Raw genomic sequence first — 23,296 nt, 5'->3', positions numbered from 1 at the left:
GCTAGGAACTGGAAACATTGTATCAACTATGTATTAACATGGTCCGTCTGCTAGGAACTGGAAACATTGTCTCAACTACGTATTAACATGGTCTGTCTGCTAGGAACTGGAAACATTGACCTGAAGCACATGGTCTGTCTGCTAGGAACTGGAAACATTGTATCAACTATGTATTAACATGGTCCGTCTGCTAGGAACTGGAAACATTGTCTCAACTACGTATTAACATGGTCTGTCTGCTAGGAACTGGAAACATTGACCTGAAGCACATGGTCTGTCTGCTAGGAACTGGAAACATTGTATCAACTATGTATTAACATGGTCTGTCTGCTAGGAACTGGAAACATTGTATCAACTATGTATTAACATGGTCCGTCTGCTAGGAACTGGAAACATTGTATCAACTATGTATTAACATGGTCTGTCTGCTAGGAACTGGAAACATTGTATCAACTATGTATTAACATGGTCTGTCTGCTAGGAACTGGAAACATTGTCTCAACTATGTATTAACATGGTCCGTCTGCTAGGAACTGGAAACATTGTATCAACTATGTATTAACATGGTCTGTCTGCTAGGAACTGGAAACATTGTATCAACTATGTATTAACATGGTCTGTCTGCTAGGAACTGGAAACATTGTATCAACTATGTATTAACATGGTCCGTCTGCTAGGAACTGGAAACATTGTATCAACTATGTATTAACATGGTCTGTCTGCTAGGAACTGGAAACATTGTCTCAACTATGTATTAACATGGTCTGTCTGCTAGGAACTGGAAACATTGTATCAACTATGTATTAACATGGTCTGTCTGCTAGGAACTGGAAACATTGTATCAACTATGTATTAACATGGTCCGTCTGCTAGGAACTGGAAACATTGTATCAACTATGTATTAACATGGTCTGTCTGCTAGGAACTGGAAACATTGTATCAACTATGTATTAACATGGTCCGTCTGCTAGGAACTGGAAACATTGTATCAACTATGTATTAACATGGTCCGTCTGCTAGGAACTGGAAACATTGACCTGAAGCACATGGCCCGTCTGCTAGGAACTGGAAACATTGACCTGAAGCACATGGTCCGTCTGCTAGGAACTGGAAACATTGACCTGAAGCACATGGTCTGTCTGCTAGGAACTGGAAACATTGTATCAACAATGTATTAACATGGTCTGTCTGCTAGGAACTGGAAACATTGACCTGAAGCACATGGCCCGTCTGCTAGGAACTGGAAACATTGACCTGAAGCACATGGCCCGTCTGCTAGGAACAGGAAACATTGTATCAACTATGTATTAACATGGTCCGTCTGCTAGGAACTGGAAACATTGACCTGAAGCACATGGTCCGTCTGCTAGGAACTGGAAACATTGTATCAACTATGTATTAACATGGTCTGTCTGCTAGGAACTGGAAACATTGTATCAACTATGTATTAACATGGTCTGTCTGCTAGGAACTGGAAACATTGACCTGAAGCACATGGCCCGTCTGCTAGGAACTGGAAACATTGTATCAACTATGTATTAACATGGTCTGTCTGCTAGGAACTGGAAACATTGTATCAACTATGTATTAACATGGTCCGTCTGCTAGGAACTGGAAACATTGACCTGAAGCACATGGTCCGTCTGCTAGGAACTGGAAACATTGACCTGAAGCACATGGCCCGTCTGCTAGGAACTGGAAACATTGACCTGAAGCACATGGTCCGTCTGCTAGGAACTGGAAACATTGACCTGAAGCACATGGTCTGTCTGCTAGGAACTGGAAACATTGTATCAACTATGTATTAACATGGTCCGTCTGCTAGGAACTGGAAACATTGTATCAACTATGTATTAACATGGTCCGTCTGCTAGGAACTGGAAACATTGTCTCAACTATGTATTAACATGGTCCGTCTGCTAGGAACTGGAAACATTGACCTGAAGCACATGGTCCGTCTGCTAGGAACTGGAAACATTGTCTCAACTATGTATTAACATGGTCTGTCTGCTAGGAACTGGAAACATTGACCTGAAGCACATGGTCCGTCTGCTAGGAACTGGAAACATTGACCTGAAGCACATGGTCCGTCTGCTAGGAACTGGAAACATTGTCTCAACTATGTATTAACATGGTCTGTCTGCTAGGAACTGGAAACATTGTATCAACTATGTATTAACATGGTCTGTCTGCTAGGAACTGGAAACATTGTATCAACTATGTATTAACATGGTCCGTCTGCTAGGAACTGGAAACATTGTATCAACTATGTATTAACATGGTCCGTCTGCTAGGAACTGGAAACATTGACCTGAAGCACATGGCCCGTCTGCTAGGAACTGGAAACATTGACCTGAAGCACATGGTCTGTCTGCTAGGAACTGGAAACATTGTATCAACTATGTATTAACATGGTCCGTCTGCTAGGAACTGGAAACATTGACCTGAAGCACATGGTCTGTCTGCTAGGAACTGGAAACATTGTATCAACTATGTATTAACATGGTCTGTCTGCTAGGAACTGGAAACATTGACCTGAAGCACATGGCCCGTCTGCTAGGAACTGGAAACATTGACCTGAAGCACATGGCCCGTCTGCTAGGAACTGGAAACATTGTATCAACTATGTATTAACATGGTCCGTCTGCTAGGAACTGGAAACATTGACCTGAAGCACATGGTCCGTCTGCTAGGAACTGGAAACATTGTATCAACTATGTATTAACATGGTCTGTCTGCTAGGAACTGGAAACATTGTATCAACTATGTATTAACATGGTCTGTCTGCTAGGAACTGGAAACATTGACCTGAAGCACATGGCCCGTCTGCTAGGAACTGGAAACATTGTATCAACTATGTATTAACATGGTCTGTCTGCTAGGAACTGGAAACATTGACCTGAAGCACATGGTCCGTCTGCTAGGAACTGGAAACATTGACCTGAAGCACATGGCCCGTCTGCTAGGAACTGGAAACATTGACCTGAAGCACATGGTCCGTCTGCTAGGAACTGGAAACATTGAACTGAAGCACATGGTCTGTCTGCTAGGAACTGGAAACATTGTCTCAACTATGTATTAACATGGTCTGTCTGATAGGAACTGGAAACATTGTATCAACTATGTATTAACATGGTCTGTCTGCTAGGAACTGGAAACATTGTATCAACTATGTATTAACATGGTCCGTCTGCTAGGAACTGGAAACATTGACCTGAAGCACATGGTCTGTCTGCTAGGAACTGGAAACATTGTATCAACTATGTATTAACGTGGTCTGTCTGCTAGGAACTGGAAACATTGTATCAACTATGTATTAACATGGTCTGTCTGCTAGGAACTGGAAACATTGACCTGAAGCACATGGCCCGTCTGCTAGGAACTGGAAACATTGTATCAACTATGTATTAACATGGTCCGTCTGCTAGGAACTGGAAACATTGTATCAACTATGTATTAACATGGTCCGTCTGCTAGGAACTGGAAACATTGACCTGAAGCACATGGTCTGTCTGCTAGGAACTGGAAACATTGTATCAACTATGTATTAACATGGTCCGTCTGCTAGGAACTGGAAACATTGTATCAACTATGTATTAACATGGTCCGTCTGCTAGGAACTGGAAACATTGACCTGAAGCACATGGTCTGTCTGCTAGGAACTGGAAACATTGTATCAACTATGTATTAACATGGTCTGTCTGCTAGGAACTGGAAACATTGTATCGACTATGTATTAACATGGTCCGTCTGCTAGGAACTGGAAACATTGTATCAACTATGTATTAACATGGTCCGTCTGCTAGGAACTGGAAACATTGTATCAACTATGTATTAACATGGTCTGTCTGCTAGGAACTGGAAACATTGTATCAACTATGTATTAACATGGTCTGTCTGCTAGGAACTGGAAACATTGTATCAACTATGTATTAACATGGTCCGTCTGCTAGGAACTGGAAACATTGTATCAACTATGTATTAACATGGTCCGTCTGCTAGGAACTGGAAACATTGACCTGAAGCACATGGTCCGTCTGCTAGGAACTGGAAACATTGACCTGAAGCACATGGTCCGTCTGCTAGGAACTGGAAACATTGACCTGAAGCACATGGTCCGTCTGCTAGGAACTGGAAACATTGTCTCAACTATGTATTAACATGGTCCGTCTGCTAGGAACTGGAAACATTGACCTGAAGCACATGGTCCGTCTGCTAGGAACTGGAAACATTGACCTGAAGCACATGGTCCGTCTGCTAGGAACTGGAAACATTGTATCAACTATGTATTAACATGGTCTGTCTGCTAGGAACTGGAAACATTGTCTCAACTATGCATTAACATGGTCCGTCTGCTAGGAACTGGAAACATTGTATCAACTATGTATTAACATGGTCCGTCTGCTAGGAACTGGAAACATTGTATCAACTATGTATTAACATGGTCCGTCTGCTAGGAACTGGAAACATTGTCTCAACTATGTATTAACATGGTCCGTCTGCTAGGAACTGGAAACATTGTATCAACTATGTATTAACATGGTCCGTCTGCTAGGAACTGGAAACATTGTATCAACTATGTATTAACATGGTCTGTCTGCTAGGAACTGGAAACATTGTCTCAACTATGTATTAACATGGTCCGTCTGCTAGGAACTGGAAACATTGACCTGAAGCACATGGTCTGTCTGCTAGGAACTGGAAACATTGTATCAACTATGTATTAACATGGTCTGTCTGCTAGGAACTGGAAACATTGTATCAACTACGTATTAACATGGTCCGTCTGCTAGGAACTGGAAACATTGTATCAACTATGTATTAACATGGTCTGTCTGCTAGGAACTGGAAACATTGTATCAACTATGTATTAACATGGTCCGTCTGCTAGGAACTGGAAACATTGTATCAACTATGTATTAACATGGTCCGTCTGCTAGGAACTGGAAACATTGTATCAACTATGTATTAACATGGTCCGTCTGCTAGGAACTGGAAACATTGTATCAACTATGTATTAACATGGTCTGTCTGCTAGGAACTGGAAACATTGTATCAACTATGTATTAACATGGTCCATCTGCTAGGAACTGGAAACATTGTCTCAACTATATATTAACTTGGTCCGTCTGCTAGGAACTGGAAACATTGTATCAACTATGTATTAACATGGTCCGTCTGCTAGGAACTGGAAACATTGTATCAACTATGTATTAACATGGTCTGTCTGCTAGGAACTGGAAACATTGTATCAACTATGTATTAACATGGTCTGTCTGCTAGGAACTGGAAACATTGACCTGAAGCACATGGTCTGTCTGCTAGGAACTGGAAACATTGTATCAACTATGTATTAACATGGTCTGTCTGCTAGGAACTGGAAACATTGTATCAACTATGTATTAACATGGTCTGTCTGCTAGGAACTGGAAACATTGACCTGAAGCACATGGTCTGTCTGCTAGGAACTGGAAACATTGTATCAACTATGTATTAACATGGTCCGTCTGCTAGGAACTGGAAACATTGTATCAACTATGTATTAACATGGTCTGTCTGCTAGGAACTGGAAACATTGTATCAACTATGTATTAACATGGCCTGTCTGCTAGGAACTGGAAACATTGTATCAACTATGTATTAACATGGTCTGTCTGCTAGGAACTGGAAACATTGTCTCAACTATGTATTAACATGGTCCGTCTGCTAGGAACTGGAAACATTGTCTCAACTATGTATTAACATGGTCCGTCTGCTAGGAACTGGAAACATTGTATCAACTATGTATTAACATGGTCCGTCTGCTAGGAACTGGAAACATTGTCTCAACTATGTATTAACATGGTCTGTCTGCTAGGAACTGGAAACATTGTATCAACTATGTATTAACATGGTCTGTCTGCTAGGAACTGGAAACATTGTATCAACTATGTATTAACATGGTCCGTCTGCTAGGAACTGGAAACATTGTATCAACTATGTATTAACATGGTCCGTCTGCTAGGAACTGGAAACATTGTATCAACTATGTATTAACATGGTCCGTCTGCTAGGAACTGGAAACATTGTATCAACTATGTATTAACATGGTCTGTCTGCTAGGAACTGGAAACATTGACCTGAAGCACATGGTCTGTCTGCTAGGAACTGGAAACATTGTATCAACTATGTATTAACATGGTCTGTCTGCTAGGAACTGGAAACATTGTATCAACTATGTATTAACATGGTCTGTCTGCTAGGAACTGGAAACATTGTATCAACTATGTATTAACATGGTCTGTCTGCTAGGAACTGGAAACATTGTATCAACTATGTATTAACATGGCCCGTCTGCTAGGAACTGGAAACATTGTATCAACTATGTATTAACATGGTCTGTCTGCTAGGAACTGGAAACATTGTATCAACTATGTATTAACATGGTCTGTCTGCAAGGAACTGGAAACATTGTATCAACTATGTATTAACATGGTCCGTCTGCTAGGAACTGGAAACATTGTATCAACTATGTATTAACATGGTCCGTCTGCTAGGAACTGGAAACATTGTATCAACTATGTATTAACATGGTCTGTCTGCTAGGAACTGGAAACATTGTCTCAACGATGTATTAACATGGTCTGTCTGCTAGGAACTGGAAACATTGTATCAACTATGTATTAACATGGTCCGTCTGCTAGGAACTGGAAACATTGTATCAACTATGTATTAACATGGTCCGTCTGCTAGGAACTGGAAACATTGTATCAACTATGTATTAACATGGTCCGTCTGCTAGGAACTGGAAACATTGACCTGAAGCACATGGTCTGTCTGCTAGGAACTGGAAACATTGTATCAACTATGTATTAACATGGTCTGTCTGCTAGGAACTGGAAACATTGTATCAACTATGTATTAACATGGTCTGTCTGCTAGGAACTGGAAACATTGACCTGAAGCACATGGTCCGTCTGCTAGGAACTGGAAACATTGTCTCAACTATGTATTAACATGGTCCGTCTGCTAGGAACTGGAAACATTGTATCAACTATGTATTAACATGGTCTGTCTGCTAGGAACTGGAAACATTGTATCAACTATGTATTAACATGGTCTGTCTGCTAGGAACTGGAAACATTGTCTCAACTATGTATTAACATGGTCTGTCTGCTAGGAACTGGAAACATTGTCTCAACTATGTATTAACATGGTCTGTCTGCTAGGAACTGGAAACATTGACCTGAAGCACATGGTCCGTCTGCTAGGAACTGGAAACATTGTCTCAACTATGTATTAACATGGTCTGTCTGCTAGGAACTGGAAACATTGACCTGAAGCACATGGTCCGTCTGCTAGGAACTGGAAACATTGACCTGAAGCACATGGTCCGTCTGCTAGGAACTGGAAACATTGTCTCAACTATGTATTAACATGGTCTGTCTGCTAGGAACTGGAAACATTGTATCAACTATGTATTAACATGGTCTGTCTGCTAGGAACTGGAAACATTGTCTCAACTATGTATTAACATGGTCCGTCTGCTAGGAACTGGAAACATTGTATCAACTATGTATTAACATGGTCTGTCTGCTAGGAACTGGAAACATTGTATCAACTATGTATTAACATGGTCCGTCTGCTAGGAACTGGAAACATTGTCTCAACTATGTATTAACATGGTCTGTCTGCTAGGAACTGGAAACATTGTATCAACTATGTATTAACATGGTCTGTCTGCTAGGAACTGGAAACATTGACCTGAAGCACATGGTCCGTCTGCTAGGAACTGGAAACATTGTCTCAACTATGTATTAACATGGTCTGTCTGCTAGGAACTGGAAACATTGTATCAACTATGTATTAACATGGTCTGTCTGCTAGGAACTGGAAACATTGTCTCAACTATGTATTAACATGGTCCGTCTGCTAGGAACTGGAAACATTGTATCAACTATGTATTAACATGGTCTGTCTGCTAGGAACTGGAAACATTGTATCAACTATGTATTAACATGGTCCGTCTGCTAGGAACTGGAAACATTGTATCAACTATGTATTAACATGGTCTGTCTGCTAGGAACTGGAAACATTGTATCAACTATGTATTAACATGGTCCGTCTGCTAGGAACTGGAAACATTGTATCAACTATGTATTAACATGGTCCGTCTGCTAGGAACTGGAAACATTGTATCAACTATGTATTAACATGGTCTGTCTGCTAGGAACTGGAAACATTGTATCAACTATGTATTAACATGGTCTGTCTGCTAGGAACTGGAAACATTGTATCAACTATGTATTAACATGGTCTGTCTGCTAGGAACTGGAAACATTGTCTCAACTATGTATTAACATGGTCCGTCTGCTAGGAACTGGAAACATTGTATCAACTATGTATTAACATGGTCTGTCTGCTAGGAACTGGAAACATTGTATCAACTATGTATTAACATGGTCTGTCTGCTAGGAACTGGAAACATTGTCTCAACTATGTATTAACATGGTCTGTCTGCTAGGAACTGGAAACATTGTCTCAACTATGTATTAACATGGTCTGTCTGCAAGGAACTGGAAACATTGACCTGAAGCACATGGTCCGTCTGCTAGGAACTGGAAACATTGTCTCAACTATGTATTAACATGGTCTGTCTGCTAGGAACTGGAAACATTGACCTGAAGCACATGGTCCGTCTGCTAGGAACTGGAAACATTGACCTGAAGCACATGGTCCGTCTGCTAGGAACTGGAAACATTGTCTCAACTATGTATTAACATGGTCTGTCTGCTAGGAACTGGAAACATTGTATCAACTATGTATTAACATGGTCTGTCTGCTAGGAACTGGAAACATTGTCTCAACTATGTATTAACATGGTCCGTCTGCTAGGAACTGGAAACATTGTATCAACTATGTATTAACATGGTCTGTCTGCTAGGAACTGGAAACATTGTATCAACTATGTATTAACATGGTCCGTCTGCTAGGAACTGGAAACATTGTCTCAACTATGTATTAACATGGTCTGTCTGCTAGGAACTGGAAACATTGTATCAACTATGTATTAACATGGTCTGTCTGCTAGGAACTGGAAACATTGACCTGAAGCACATGGTCCGTCTGCTAGGAACTGGAAACATTGTCTCAACTATGTATTAACATGGTCTGTCTGCTAGGAACTGGAAACATTGTATCAACTATGTATTAACATGGTCTGTCTGCTAGGAACTGGAAACATTGTCTCAACTATGTATTAACATGGTCCGTCTGCTAGGAACTGGAAACATTGTATCAACTATGTATTAACATGGTCTGTCTGCTAGGAACTGGAAACATTGTATCAACTATGTATTAACATGGTCCGTCTGCTAGGAACTGGAAACATTGTATCAACTATGTATTAACATGGTCTGTCTGCTAGGAACTGGAAACATTGTATCAACTATGTATTAACATGGTCCGTCTGCTAGGAACTGGAAACATTGTATCAACTATGTATTAACATGGTCCGTCTGCTAGGAACTGGAAACATTGTATCAACTATGTATTAACATGGTCTGTCTGCTAGGAACTGGAAACATTGTATCAACTATGTATTAACATGGTCTGTCTGCTAGGAACTGGAAACATTGACCTGAAGCACATGGTCCGTCTGCTAGGAACTGGAAACATTGTCTCAACTATGTATTAACATGGTCCGTCTGCTAGGAACTGGAAACATTGTATCAACTATGTATTAACATGGTCTGTCTGCTAGGAACTGGAAACATTGTATCAACTATGTATTAACATGGTCTGTCTGCTAGGAACTGGAAACATTGTCTCAACTATGTATTAACATGGTCTGTCTGCTAGGAACTGGAAACATTGTCTCAACTATGTATTAACATGGTCTGTCTGCAAGGAACTGGAAACATTGACCTGAAGCACATGGTCCGTCTGCTAGGAACTGGAAACATTGTCTCAACTATGTATTAACATGGTCTGTCTGCTAGGAACTGGAAACATTGACCTGAAGCACATGGTCCGTCTGCTAGGAACTGGAAACATTGACCTGAAGCACATGGTCCGTCTGCTAGGAACTGGAAACATTGTCTCAACTATGTATTAACATGGTCTGTCTGCTAGGAACTGGAAACATTGTATCAACTATGTATTAACATGGTCTGTCTGCTAGGAACTGGAAACATTGTCTCAACTATGTATTAACATGGTCCGTCTGCTAGGAACTGGAAACATTGTATCAACTATGTATTAACATGGTCTGTCTGCTAGGAACTGGAAACATTGTATCAACTATGTATTAACATGGTCCGTCTGCTAGGAACTGGAAACATTGTCTCAACTATGTATTAACATGGTCTGTCTGCTAGGAACTGGAAACATTGTATCAACTATGTATTAACATGGTCTGTCTGCTAGGAACTGGAAACATTGACCTGAAGCACATGGTCCGTCTGCTAGGAACTGGAAACATTGTCTCAACTATGTATTAACATGGTCTGTCTGCTAGGAACTGGAAACATTGTATCAACTATGTATTAACATGGTCTGTCTGCTAGGAACTGGAAACATTGTCTCAACTATGTATTAACATGGTCCGTCTGCTAGGAACTGGAAACATTGTATCAACTATGTATTAACATGGTCTGTCTGCTAGGAACTGGAAACATTGTATCAACTATGTATTAACATGGTCCGTCTGCTAGGAACTGGAAACATTGTATCAACTATGTATTAACATGGTCTGTCTGCTAGGAACTGGAAACATTGTATCAACTATGTATTAACATGGTCCGTCTGCTAGGAACTGGAAACATTGTATCAACTATGTATTAACATGGTCCGTCTGCTAGGAACTGGAAACATTGTATCAACTATGTATTAACATGGTCTGTCTGCTAGGAACTGGAAACATTGTATCAACTATGTATTAACATGGTCTGTCTGCTAGGAACTGGAAACATTGTATCAACTATGTATTAACATGGTCTGTCTGCTAGGAACTGGAAACATTGTCTCAACTATGTATTAACATGGTCCGTCTGCTAGGAACTGGAAACATTGTATCAACTATGTATTAACATGGTCTGTCTGCTAGGAACTGGAAACATTGTATCAACTATGTATTAACATGGTCCGTCTGCTAGGAACTGGAAACATTGTCTCAACTATGTATTAACATGGTCTGTCTGCTAGGAACTGGAAACATTGTATCAACTATGTATTAACATGGTCTGTCTGCTAGGAACTGGAAACATTGACCTGAAGCACATGGTCCGTCTGCTAGGAACTGGAAACATTGTCTCAACTATGTATTAACATGGTCTGTCTGCTAGGAACTGGAAACATTGTATCAACTATGTATTAACATGGTCTGTCTGCTAGGAACTGGAAACATTGACCTGAAGCACATGGTCCGTCTGCTAGGAACTGGAAACATTGTCTCAACTATGTATTAACATGGTCTGTCTGCTAGGAACTGGAAACATTGACCTGAAGCACATGGTCCGTCTGCTAGGAACTGGAAACATTGTATCAACTATGTATTAACATGGTCCGTCTGCTAGGAACTGGAAACATTGTATCAACTATGTATTAACATGGTCTGTCTGCTAGGAACTGGAAACATTGTATCAACTATGTATTAACATGGTCTGTCTGCTAGGAACTGGAAACATTGTCTCAACTATGTATTAACATGGTCTGTCTGCTAGGAACTGGAAACATTGTCTCAACTATGTATTAACATGGTCTGTCTGCAAGGAACTGGAAACATTGACCTGAAGCACATGGTCCGTCTGCTAGGAACTGGAAACATTGTCTCAACTATGTATTAACATGGTCTGTCTGCTAGGAACTGGAAACATTGACCTGAAGCACATGGTCCGTCTGCTAGGAACTGGAAACATTGACCTGAAGCACATGGTCCGTCTGCTAGGAACTGGAAACATTGTCTCAACTATGTATTAACATGGTCTGTCTGCTAGGAACTGGAAACATTGACCTGAAGCACATGGTCCGTCTGCTAGGAACTGGAAACATTGACCTGAAGCACATGGTCCGTCTGCTAGGAACTGGAAACATTGTCTCAACTATGTATTAACATGGTCTGTCTGCTAGAAACTGGAAACATTGTATCAACTATGTATTAACATGGTCTGTCTGCTAGGAACTGGAAACATTGTATCAACTATGTATTAACATGGTCTGTCTGCTAGGAACTGGAAACATTGTCTCAACTATGTATTAACATGGTCTGTCTGCTAGGAACTGGAAACATTGTCTCAACTATGTATTAACATGGTCTGTCTGCAAGGAACTGGAAACATTGACCTGAAGCACATGGTCCGTCTGCTAGGAACTGGAAACATTGTCTCAACTATGTATTAACATGGTCTGTCTGCTAGGAACTGGAAACATTGACCTGAAGCACATGGTCCGTCTGCTAGGAACTGGAAACATTGACCTGAAGCACATGGTCCGTCTGCTAGGAACTGGAAACATTGTCTCAACTATGTATTAACATGGTCTGTCTGCTAGGAACTGGAAACATTGTATCAACTATGTATTAACATGGTCTGTCTGCTAGGAACTGGAAACATTGTCTCAACTATGTATTAACATGGTCCGTCTGCTAGGAACTGGAAACATTGTATCAACTATGTATTAACATGGTCTGTCTGCTAGGAACTGGAAACATTGTATCAACTATGTGTTAACATGGTCCGTCTGCTAGGAACTGGAAACATTGTCTCAACTATGTATTAACATGGTCTGTCTGCTAGGAACTGGAAACATTGTATCAACTATGTATTAACATGGTCTGTCTGCTAGGAACTGGAAACATTGACCTGAAGCACATGGTCCGTCTGCTAGGAACTGGAAACATTGTCTCAACTATGTATTAACATGGTCTGTCTGCTAGGAACTGGAAACATTGTATCAACTATGTATTAACATGGTCTGTCTGCTAGGAACTGGAAACATTGTCTCAACTATGTATTAACATGGTCCGTCTGCTAGGAACTGGAAACATTGTATCAACTATGTATTAACATGGTCTGTCTGCTAGGAACTGGAAACATTGTATCAACTATGTATTAACATGGTCCGTCTGCTAGGAACTGGAAACATTGTATCAACTATGTATTAACATGGTCTGTCTGCTAGGAACTGGAAACATTGTATCAACTATGTATTAACATGGTCCGTCTGCTAGGAACTGGAAACATTGTATCAACTATGTATTAACATGGTCCGTCTGCTAGGAACTGGAAACATTGTATCAACTATGTATTAACATGGTCTGTCTGCTAGGAACTGGAAACATTGTATCAACTATGTATTAACATGGTCTGTCTGCTAGGAACTGGAAACATTGTCTCAACTATGTATTAACATGGTCTGTCTGCTAGGAACTGGAAACATTGTCTCAACTATGTATTAACATGGTCTGTCTGCAAGGAACTGGAAACATTGACCTGAAGCACATGGTCCGTCTGCTAGGAACTGGAAACATTGTCTCAACTATGTATTAACATGGTCTGTCTGCTAGGAACTGGAAACATTGACCTGAAGCACATGGTCCGTCTGCTAGGAACTGGAAACATTGACCTGAAGCACATGGTCCGTCTGCTAGGAACTGGAAACATTGTCTCAACTATGTATTAACATGGTCTGTCTGCTAGGAACTGGAAACATTGACCTGAAGCACATGGTCCGTCTGCTAGGAACTGGAAACATTGACCTGAAGCACATGGTCCGTCTGCTAGGAACTGGAAACATTGTCTCAACTATGTATTAACATGGTCTGTCTGCTAGAAACTGGAAACATTGTATCAACTATGTATTAACATGGTCTGTCTGCTAGGAACTGGAAACATTGTATCAACTATGTATTAACATGGTCTGTCTGCTAGGAACTGGAAACATTGTCTCAACTATGTATTAACATGGTCTGTCTGCTAGGAACTGGAAACATTGTCTCAACTATGTATTAACATGGTCTGTCTGCAAGGAACTGGAAACATTGACCTGAAGCACATGGTCCGTCTGCTAGGAACTGGAAACATTGTCTCAACTATGTATTAACATGGTCTGTCTGCTAGGAACTGGAAACATTGACCTGAAGCACATGGTCCGTCTGCTAGGAACTGGAAACATTGACCTGAAGCACATGGTCCGTCTGCTAGGAACTGGAAACATTGTCTCAACTATGTATTAACATGGTCTGTCTGCTAGGAACTGGAAACATTGTATCAACTATGTATTAACATGGTCTGTCTGCTAGGAACTGGAAACATTGTCTCAACTATGTATTAACATGGTCCGTCTGCTAGGAACTGGAAACATTGTATCAACTATGTATTAACATGGTCTGTCTGCTAGGAACTGGAAACATTGTATCAACTATGTGTTAACATGGTCCGTCTGCTAGGAACTGGAAACATTGTCTCAACTATGTATTAACATGGTCTGTCTGCTAGGAACTGGAAACATTGTATCAACTATGTATTAACATGGTCTGTCTGCTAGGAACTGGAAACATTGACCTGAAGCACATGGTCCGTCTGCTAGGAACTGGAAACATTGTCTCAACTATGTATTAACATGGTCTGTCTGCTAGGAACTGGAAACATTGTATCAACTATGTATTAACATGGTCTGTCTGCTAGGAACTGGAAACATTGTCTCAACTATGTATTAACATGGTCCGTCTGCTAGGAACTGGAAACATTGTATCAACTATGTATTAACATGGTCTGTCTGCTAGGAACTGGAAACATTGTATCAACTATGTATTAACATGGTCCGTCTGCTAGGAACTGGAAACATTGTATCAACTATGTATTAACATGGTCTGTCTGCTAGGAACTGGAAACATTGTATCAACTATGTATTAACATGGTCCGTCTGCTAGGAACTGGAAACATTGTATCAACTATGTATTAACATGGTCCGTCTGCTAGGAACTGGAAACATTGTATCAACTATGTATTAACATGGTCTGTCTGCTAGGAACTGGAAACATTGTATCAACTATGTATTAACATGGTCTGTCTGCTAGGAACTGGAAACATTGTATCAACTATGTATTAACATGGTCTGTCTGCTAGGAACTGGAAACATTGTCTCAACTATGTATTAACATGGTCCGTCTGCTAGGAACTGGAAACATTGTATCAACTATGTATTAACATGGTCTGTCTGCTAGGAACTGGAAACATTGTATCAACTATGTATTAACATGGTCCGTCTGCTAGGAACTGGAAACATTGTCTCAACTATGTATTAACATGGTCTGTCTGCTAGGAACTGGAAACATTGTATCAACTATGTATTAACATGGTCTGTCTGCTAGGAACTGGAAACATTGACCTGAAGCACATGGTCCGTCTGCTAGGAACTGGAAACATTGTCTCAACTATGTATTAACATGGTCTGTCTGCTAGGAACTGGAAACATTGTATCAACTATGTATTAACATGGTCTGTCTGCTAGGAACTGGAAACATTGACCTGAAGCACATGGTCCGTCTGCTAGGAACTGGAAACATTGTCTCAACTATGTATTAACATGGTCTGTCTGCTAGGAACTGGAAACATTGACCTGAAGCACATGGTCCGTCTGCTAGGAACTGGAAACATTGTATCAACTATGTATTAACATGGTCCGTCTGCTAGGAACTGGAAACATTGTATCAACTATGTATTAACATGGTCTGTCTGCTAGGAACTGGAAACATTGTATCAACTATGTATTAACATGGTCTGTCTGCTAGGAACTGGAAACATTGTCTCAACTATGTATTAACATGGTCTGTCTGCTAGGAACTGGAAACATTGTCTCAACTATGTATTAACATGGTCTGTCTGCAAGGAACTGGAAACATTGACCTGAAGCACATGGTCCGTCTGCTAGGAACTGGAAACATTGTCTCAACTATGTATTAACATGGTCTGTCTGCTAGGAACTGGAAACATTGACCTGAAGCACATGGTCCGTCTGCTAGGAACTGGAAACATTGACCTGAAGCACATGGTCCGTCTGCTAGGAACTGGAAACATTGTCTCAACTATGTATTAACATGGTCTGTCTGCTAGAAACTGGAAACATTGTATCAACTATGTATTAACATGGTCTGTCTGCTAGGAACTGGAAACATTGTCTCAACTATGTATTAACATGGTCCGTCTGCAAGGAACTGGAAACATTGACCTGAAGCACATGGTCTGTCTGCTAGGAACTGGAAACATTGTATCAACTATGTATTAACATGGTCTGTCTGCTAGGAACTGGAAACATTGTATCAACTATGTATTAACATGGTCTGTCTGCTAGGAACTGGAAACATTGTCTCAACTATGTATTAACATGGTCCGTCTGCTAGGAACTGGAAACATTGTATCAACTATGTATTAACATGGTCTGTCTGCTAGGAACTGGAAACATTGTATCAACTATGTATTAACATGGTCCGTCTGCTAGGAACTGGAAACATTGTCTCAACTATGTATTAACATGGTCTGTCTGCTAGGAACTGGAAACATTGTATCAACTATGTATTAACATGGTCTGTCTGCTAGGAACTGGAAACATTGACCTGAAGCACATGGTCCGTCTGCTAGGAACTGGAAACATTGTCTCAACTATGTATTAACATGGTCTGTCTGCTAGGAACTGGAAACATTGTATCAACTATGTATTAACATGGTCTGTCTGCTAGGAACTGGAAACATTGACCTGAAGCACATGGTCCGTCTGCTAGGAACTGGAAACATTGTCTCAACTATGTATTAACATGGTCTGTCTGCTAGGAACTGGAAACATTGACCTGAAGCACATGGTCCGTCTGCTAGGAACTGGAAACATTGTATCAACTATGTATTAACATGGTCCGTCTGCTAGGAACTGGAAACATTGTATCAACTATGTATTAACATGGTCTGTCTGCTAGGAACTGGAAACATTGTATCAACTATGTATTAACATGGTCTGTCTGCTAGGAACTGGAAACATTGTCTCAACTATGTATTAACATGGTCTGTCTGCTAGGAACTGGAAACATTGTCTCAACTATGTATTAACATGGTCTGTCTGCAAGGAACTGGAAACATTGACCTGAAGCACATGGTCCGTCTGCTAGGAACTGGAAACATTGTCTCAACTATGTATTAACATGGTCTGTCTGCTAGGAACTGGAAACATTGACCTGAAGCACATGGTCCGTCTGCTAGGAACTGGAAACATTGACCTGAAGCACATGGTCCGTCTGCTAGGAACTGGAAACATTGTCTCAACTATGTATTAACATGGTCTGTCTGCTAGAAACTGGAAACATTGTATCAACTATGTATTAACATGGTCTGTCTGCTAGGAACTGGAAACATTGTCTCAACTATGTATTAACATGGTCCGTCTGCTAGGAACTGGAAACATTGTATCAACTATGTATTAACATGGTCTGTCTGCTAGGAACTGGAAACATTGTATCAACTATGTATTAACATGGTCCGTCTGCTAGGAACTGGAAACATTGTCTCAACTATGTATTAACATGGTCTGTCTGCTAGGAACTGGAAACATTGTATCAACTATGTATTAACATGGTCTGTCTGCTAGGAACTGGAAACATTGACCTGAAGCACATGGTCCGTCTGCTAGGAACTGGAAACATTGTCTCAACTATGTATTAACATGGTCTGTCTGCTAGGAACTGGAAACATTGTATCAACTATGTATTAACATGGTCTGTCTGCTAGGAACTGGAAACATTGTCTCAACTATGTATTAACATGGTCCGTCTGCTAGGAACTGGAAACATTGTATCAACTATGTATTAACATGGTCTGTCTGCTAGGAACTGGAAACATTGTATCAACTATGTATTAACATGGTCCGTCTGCTAGGAACTGGAAACATTGTATCAACTATGTATTAACATGGTCTGTCTGCTAGGAACTGGAAACATTGTATCAACTATGTATTAACATGGTCCGTCTGCTAGGAACTGGAAACATTGTATCAACTATGTATTAACATGGTCCGTCTGCTAGGAACTGGAAACATTGTATCAACTATGTATTAACATGGTCTGTCTGCTAGGAACTGGAAACATTGTATCAACTATGTATTAACATGGTCTGTCTGCTAGGAACTGGAAACATTGTATCAACTATGTATTAACATGGTCTGTCTGCTAGGAACTGGAAACATTGTCTCAACTATGTATTAACATGGTCCGTCTGCTAGGAACTGGAAACATTGTATCAACTATGTATTAACATGGTCTGTCTGCTAGGAACTGGAAACATTGTATCAACTATGTATTAACATGGTCCGTCTGCTAGGAACTGGAAACATTGTCTCAACTATGTATTAACATGGTCTGTCTGCTAGGAACTGGAAACATTGTATCAACTATGTATTAACATGGTCTGTCTGCTAGGAACTGGAAACATTGACCTGAAGCACATGGTCCGTCTGCTAGGAACTGGAAACATTGTCTCAACTATGTATTAACATGGTCTGTCTGCTAGGAACTGGAAACATTGTATCAACTATGTATTAACATGGTCTGTCTGCTAGGAACTGGAAACATTGTATCAACTATGTATTAACATGGTCTGTCTGCTAGGAACTGGAAACATTGTATCAACTATGTATTAACATGGTCTGTCTGCTAGGAACTGGAAACATTGTCTCAACTATGTATTAACATGGTCCGTCTGCTAGGAACTGGAAACATTGACCTGAAGCACATGGTCCGTCTGCTAGGAACTGGAAACATTGTCTCAACTATGTATTAACATGGTCTGTCTGCTAGGAACTGGAAACATTGACCTGAAGCACATGGTCCGTCTGCTAGGAACTGGAAACATTGACCTGAAGCACATGGTCCGTCTGCTAGGAACTGGAAACATTGTCTCAACTATGTATTAACATGGTCCGTCTGCTAGGAACTGGAAACATTGTCTCAACTATGTATTAACATGGTCTGTCTGCTAGGAACTGGAAACATTGTATCAACTATGTATTAACATGGTCCGTCTGCTAGGAACTGGAAACATTGTATCAACTATGTATTAACATGGTCCGTCTGCTAGGAACTGGAAACATTGTATCAACTATGTATTAACATGGTCCGTCTGCTAGGAACTGGAAACATTGTCTCAACTATGTATTAACATGGTCCGTCTGCTAGGAACTGGAAACATTGTATCAACTATGTATTAACATGGTCTGTCTGCTAGGAACTGGAAACATTGTATCAACTATGTATTAACATGGTCCGTCTGCTAGGAACTGGAAACATTGTATCAACTATGTATTAACATGGTCCGTCTGCTAGGAACTGGAAACATTGACCTGAAGCACATGGTCCGTCTGCTAGGAACTGGAAACATTGACCTGAAGCACATGGTCCGTCTGCTAGGAACTGGAAACATTGACCTGAAGCACATGGTCTGTCTGCTAGGAACTGGAAACATTGTATCAACTATGTATTAACATGGTCTGTCTGCTAGGAACTGGAAACATTGTATCAACTATGTATTAACATGGTCTGTCTGCTAGGAACTGGAAACATTGTCTCAACTATGTATTAACATGGTCCGTCTGCTAGGAACTGGAAACATTGTATCAACTATGTATTAACATGGTCTGTCTGCTAGGAACTGGAAACATTGTATCAACTATGTATTAACATGGTCCGTCTGCTAGGAACTGGAAACATTGTATCAACTATGTATTAACATGGTCTGTCTGCTAGGAACTGGAAACATTGTATCAACTATGTATTAACATGGTCCGTCTGCTAGGAACTGGAAACATTGTCTCAACTATGTATTAACATGGTCTGTCTGCTAGGAACTGGAAACATTGTATCAACTATGTATTAACATGGTCTGTCTGCTAGGAACTGGAAACATTGACCTGAAGCACATGGTCCGTCTGCTAGGAACTGGAAACATTGTCTCAACTATGTATTAACATGGTCTGTCTGCTAGGAACTGGAAACATTGTATCAACTATGTATTAACATGGTCTGTCTGCTAGGAACTGGAAACATTGTATCAACTATGTATTAACATGGTCTGTCTGCTAGGAACTGGAAACATTGTATCAACTATGTATTAACATGGTCTGTCTGCTAGGAACTGGAAACATTGTCTCAACTATGTATTAACATGGTCCGTCTGCTAGGAACTGGAAACATTGACCTGAAGCACATGGTCCGTCTGCTAGGAACTGGAAACATTGTCTCAACTATGTATTAACATGGTCTGTCTGCTAGGAACTGGAAACATTGACCTGAAGCACATGGTCCGTCTGCTAGGAACTGGAAACATTGACCTGAAGCACATGGTCCGTCTGCTAGGAACTGGAAACATTGTCTCAACTATGTATTAACATGGTCTGTCTGCTAGGAACTGGAAACATTGTATCAACTATGTATTAACATGGTCCGTCTGCTAGGAACTGGAAACATTGTATCAACTATGTATTAACATGGTCCGTCTGCTAGGAACTGGAAACATTGTATCAACTATGTATTAACATGGTCCGTCTGCTAGGAACTGGAAACATTGTCTCAACTATGTATTAACATGGTCCGTCTGCTAGGAACTGGAAACATTGTATCAACTATGTATTAACATGGTCCGTCTGCTAGGAACTGGAAACATTGTATCAACTATGTATTAACATGGTCCGTCTGCTAGGAACTGGAAACATTGTATCAACTATGTATTAACATGGTCCGTCTGCTAGGAACTGGAAACATTGACCTGAAGCACATGGCCCGTCTGCTAGGAACTGGAAACATTGACCTGAAGCACATGGTCCGTCTGCTAGGAACTGGAAACATTGACCTGAAGCACATGGTCTGTCTGCTAGGAACTGGAAACATTGTATCAACTATGTATTAACATGGTCTGTCTGCTAGGAACTGGAAACATTGACCTGAAGCACATGGCCCGTCTGCTAGGAACTGGAAACATTGTATCAACTATGTATTAACATGGTCTGTCTGCTAGGAACTGGAAACATTGACCTGAAGCACATGGTCCGTCTGCTAGGAACTGGAAACATTGACCTGAAGCACATGGCCCGTCTGCTAGGAACTGGAAACATTGACCTGAAGCACATGGTCCGTCTGCTAGGAACTGGAAACATTGACCTGAAGCACATGGTCTGTCTACTAGGAACTGGAAACATTGTCTCAACTATGTATTAACATGGTCTGTCTGCTAGGAACTGGAAACATTGTATCAACTATGTATTAACATGGTCTGTCTGCTAGGAACTGGAAACATTGTATCAACTATGTATTAACATGGTCCGTCTGCTAGGAACTGGAAACATTGTATCAACTATGTATTAACGTGGTCTGTCTGCTAGGAACTGGAAACATTGTATCAACTATGTATTAACATGGTCTGTCTGCTAGGAACTGGAAACATTGACCTGAAGCACATGGCCCGTCTGCTAGGAACTGGAAACATTGTCTCAACTATGTATTAACATGGTCTGTCTGCTAGGAACTGGAAACATTGACCTGAAGCACATGGCCCGTCTGCTAGGAACTGGAAACATTGTCTCAACTATGTATTAACATGGTCCGTCTGCTAGGAACTGGAAACATTGTATCAACTATGTATTAACATGGTCTGTCTGCTAGGAACTGGAAACATTGTATCAACTATGTATTAACATGGTCCATCTGCTAGGAACTGGAAACATTGACCTGAAGCACATGGCCCGTCTGCTAGGAACTGGAAACATTGTATAACTATGTATTAACATGGTCCGTCTGCTAGGAACTGGAAACATTGTATAACTATGTATTAACATGGTCCGTCTGCTAGGAACTGGAAACATTGTATCAACTATGTATTAACATGGTCCGTCTGCTAGGAACTGGAAACATTGTATCAACTATGTATTAACATGGTCCGTCTGCTAGGAACTGGAAACATTGTATCAACTATGTATTAACATGGTCTGTCTGCTAGGAACTGGAAACATTGTATCAACTATGTATTAACATGGTCCGTCTGCTAGGAACTGGAAACATTGTATCAACTATGTATTAACATGGTCTGTCTGCTAGGAACTGGAAACATTGTATCAACTATGTATTAACATGGTCCGTCTGCTAGGAACTGGAAACATTGTATCAACTATGTATTAACATGGTCCGTCTGCTAGGAACTGGAAACATTGTATCAACTATGCATTAACATGGTCTGTCTGCTAGGAACTGGAAACATTGTATCAACTATGTATTAACATGGTCTGTCTGCTAGGAACTGGAAACATTGTCTCAACTATGTATTAACTTGGTCTGTCTGCTAGGAACTGGAAACATTGTATCAACTATGTATTAACATGGTCTGTCTGCTAGGAACTGGAAACATTGTATCAACTATGCATTAACATGGTCTGTCTGCTAGGAACTGGAAACATTGTATCAACTATGTATTAACATGGTCTGTCTGCTAGGAACTGGAAACATTGTCTCAACTATGTATTAACTTGGTCTGGCCTGATGCTGGTGCTAGTGACCTTGTAACATTGTATTAAATATTCTGGGCCATCAGTTTCCTGCACCAGTGAGCTTGGGACAGACAGGGCTGTAGGCTATTTGCAGCAAGGGATAAGAAGCAGTGCTTGACTTGGGCAGGAGCTCACTGGAGCTGAGTACCGGCACCTCAAAATGAGTACAGGAACCATTTTCAATCCAAGTCAAGCACGGATAAAGAAGCCTATTTTTTTAATGACATATCCACTGGATCGGAGCATTACAATTTTCCCTTTCATGCTGAGTGGTTATCTATGAGGCGTTATACGCATCTACACCTCGATTGTAAAATGTAAAATATTAACTAACAACTGATAAGTCAATATGCCGCAATAGAGTGATTTATTGGAAGACTTGAACTGCTCACGCAATGAGAACCAGAAGTGACGACTGCGAAGGGGAGGAGAGTGGACGATTGTAAGTGCAAACTTCAGTTCAAACTTCTTTGGAAAGACTGTGAGACAGGGGGGGAGTGAGACAGGGGGGGTGAGACGGGGGGGACAGGGGGGGCACAAAAAATGTGTAGCTACGTCTCAGACTGCTACGGAATGATGAGTGGAAGCTTTTTGTAATGTGGAATGACTAGCTGGTGTCGTCCAGGGCTGGACGGAATGGAAGGTATAAGGTCTGATGTGATTGGGTGCTGCTACAATTGATTAGTAGTTTTGGTTGGTTGGTTCAGCGTTGTAATTCTATGGGTGCGCGTCCTTACTCCATATTGAC

The 23,296-nt window shown here is 40.8% G+C and overlaps 1 protein-coding gene and 1 pseudogene across 2 annotated transcripts in view; one reads left to right on the top strand and one right to left on the bottom strand.

Annotated features, from left to right (window-relative positions):
• The window catches only part of LOC139542145 (zinc finger protein 665-like), a 294,018-nt pseudogene that overhangs the window by 94,462 nt on the left and 176,260 nt on the right, over nt 1-23,296 (top strand).
• Nucleotides 1-23,296, bottom strand: part of LOC139548520 (semenogelin-2-like) — a 36,487-nt gene that overhangs the window by 12,016 nt on the left and 1,175 nt on the right. The gene's annotated exons all lie outside the window — the stretch shown is intronic.

Source organism: Salvelinus alpinus, chromosome 2 (assembly GCF_045679555.1).
Source record: "Salvelinus alpinus chromosome 2, SLU_Salpinus.1, whole genome shotgun sequence".
NCBI classification, from domain to species: Eukaryota; Metazoa; Chordata; class Actinopteri; order Salmoniformes; family Salmonidae; genus Salvelinus; species Salvelinus alpinus.
This window is presented reverse-complemented; position numbering and strand designations above follow the sequence as displayed.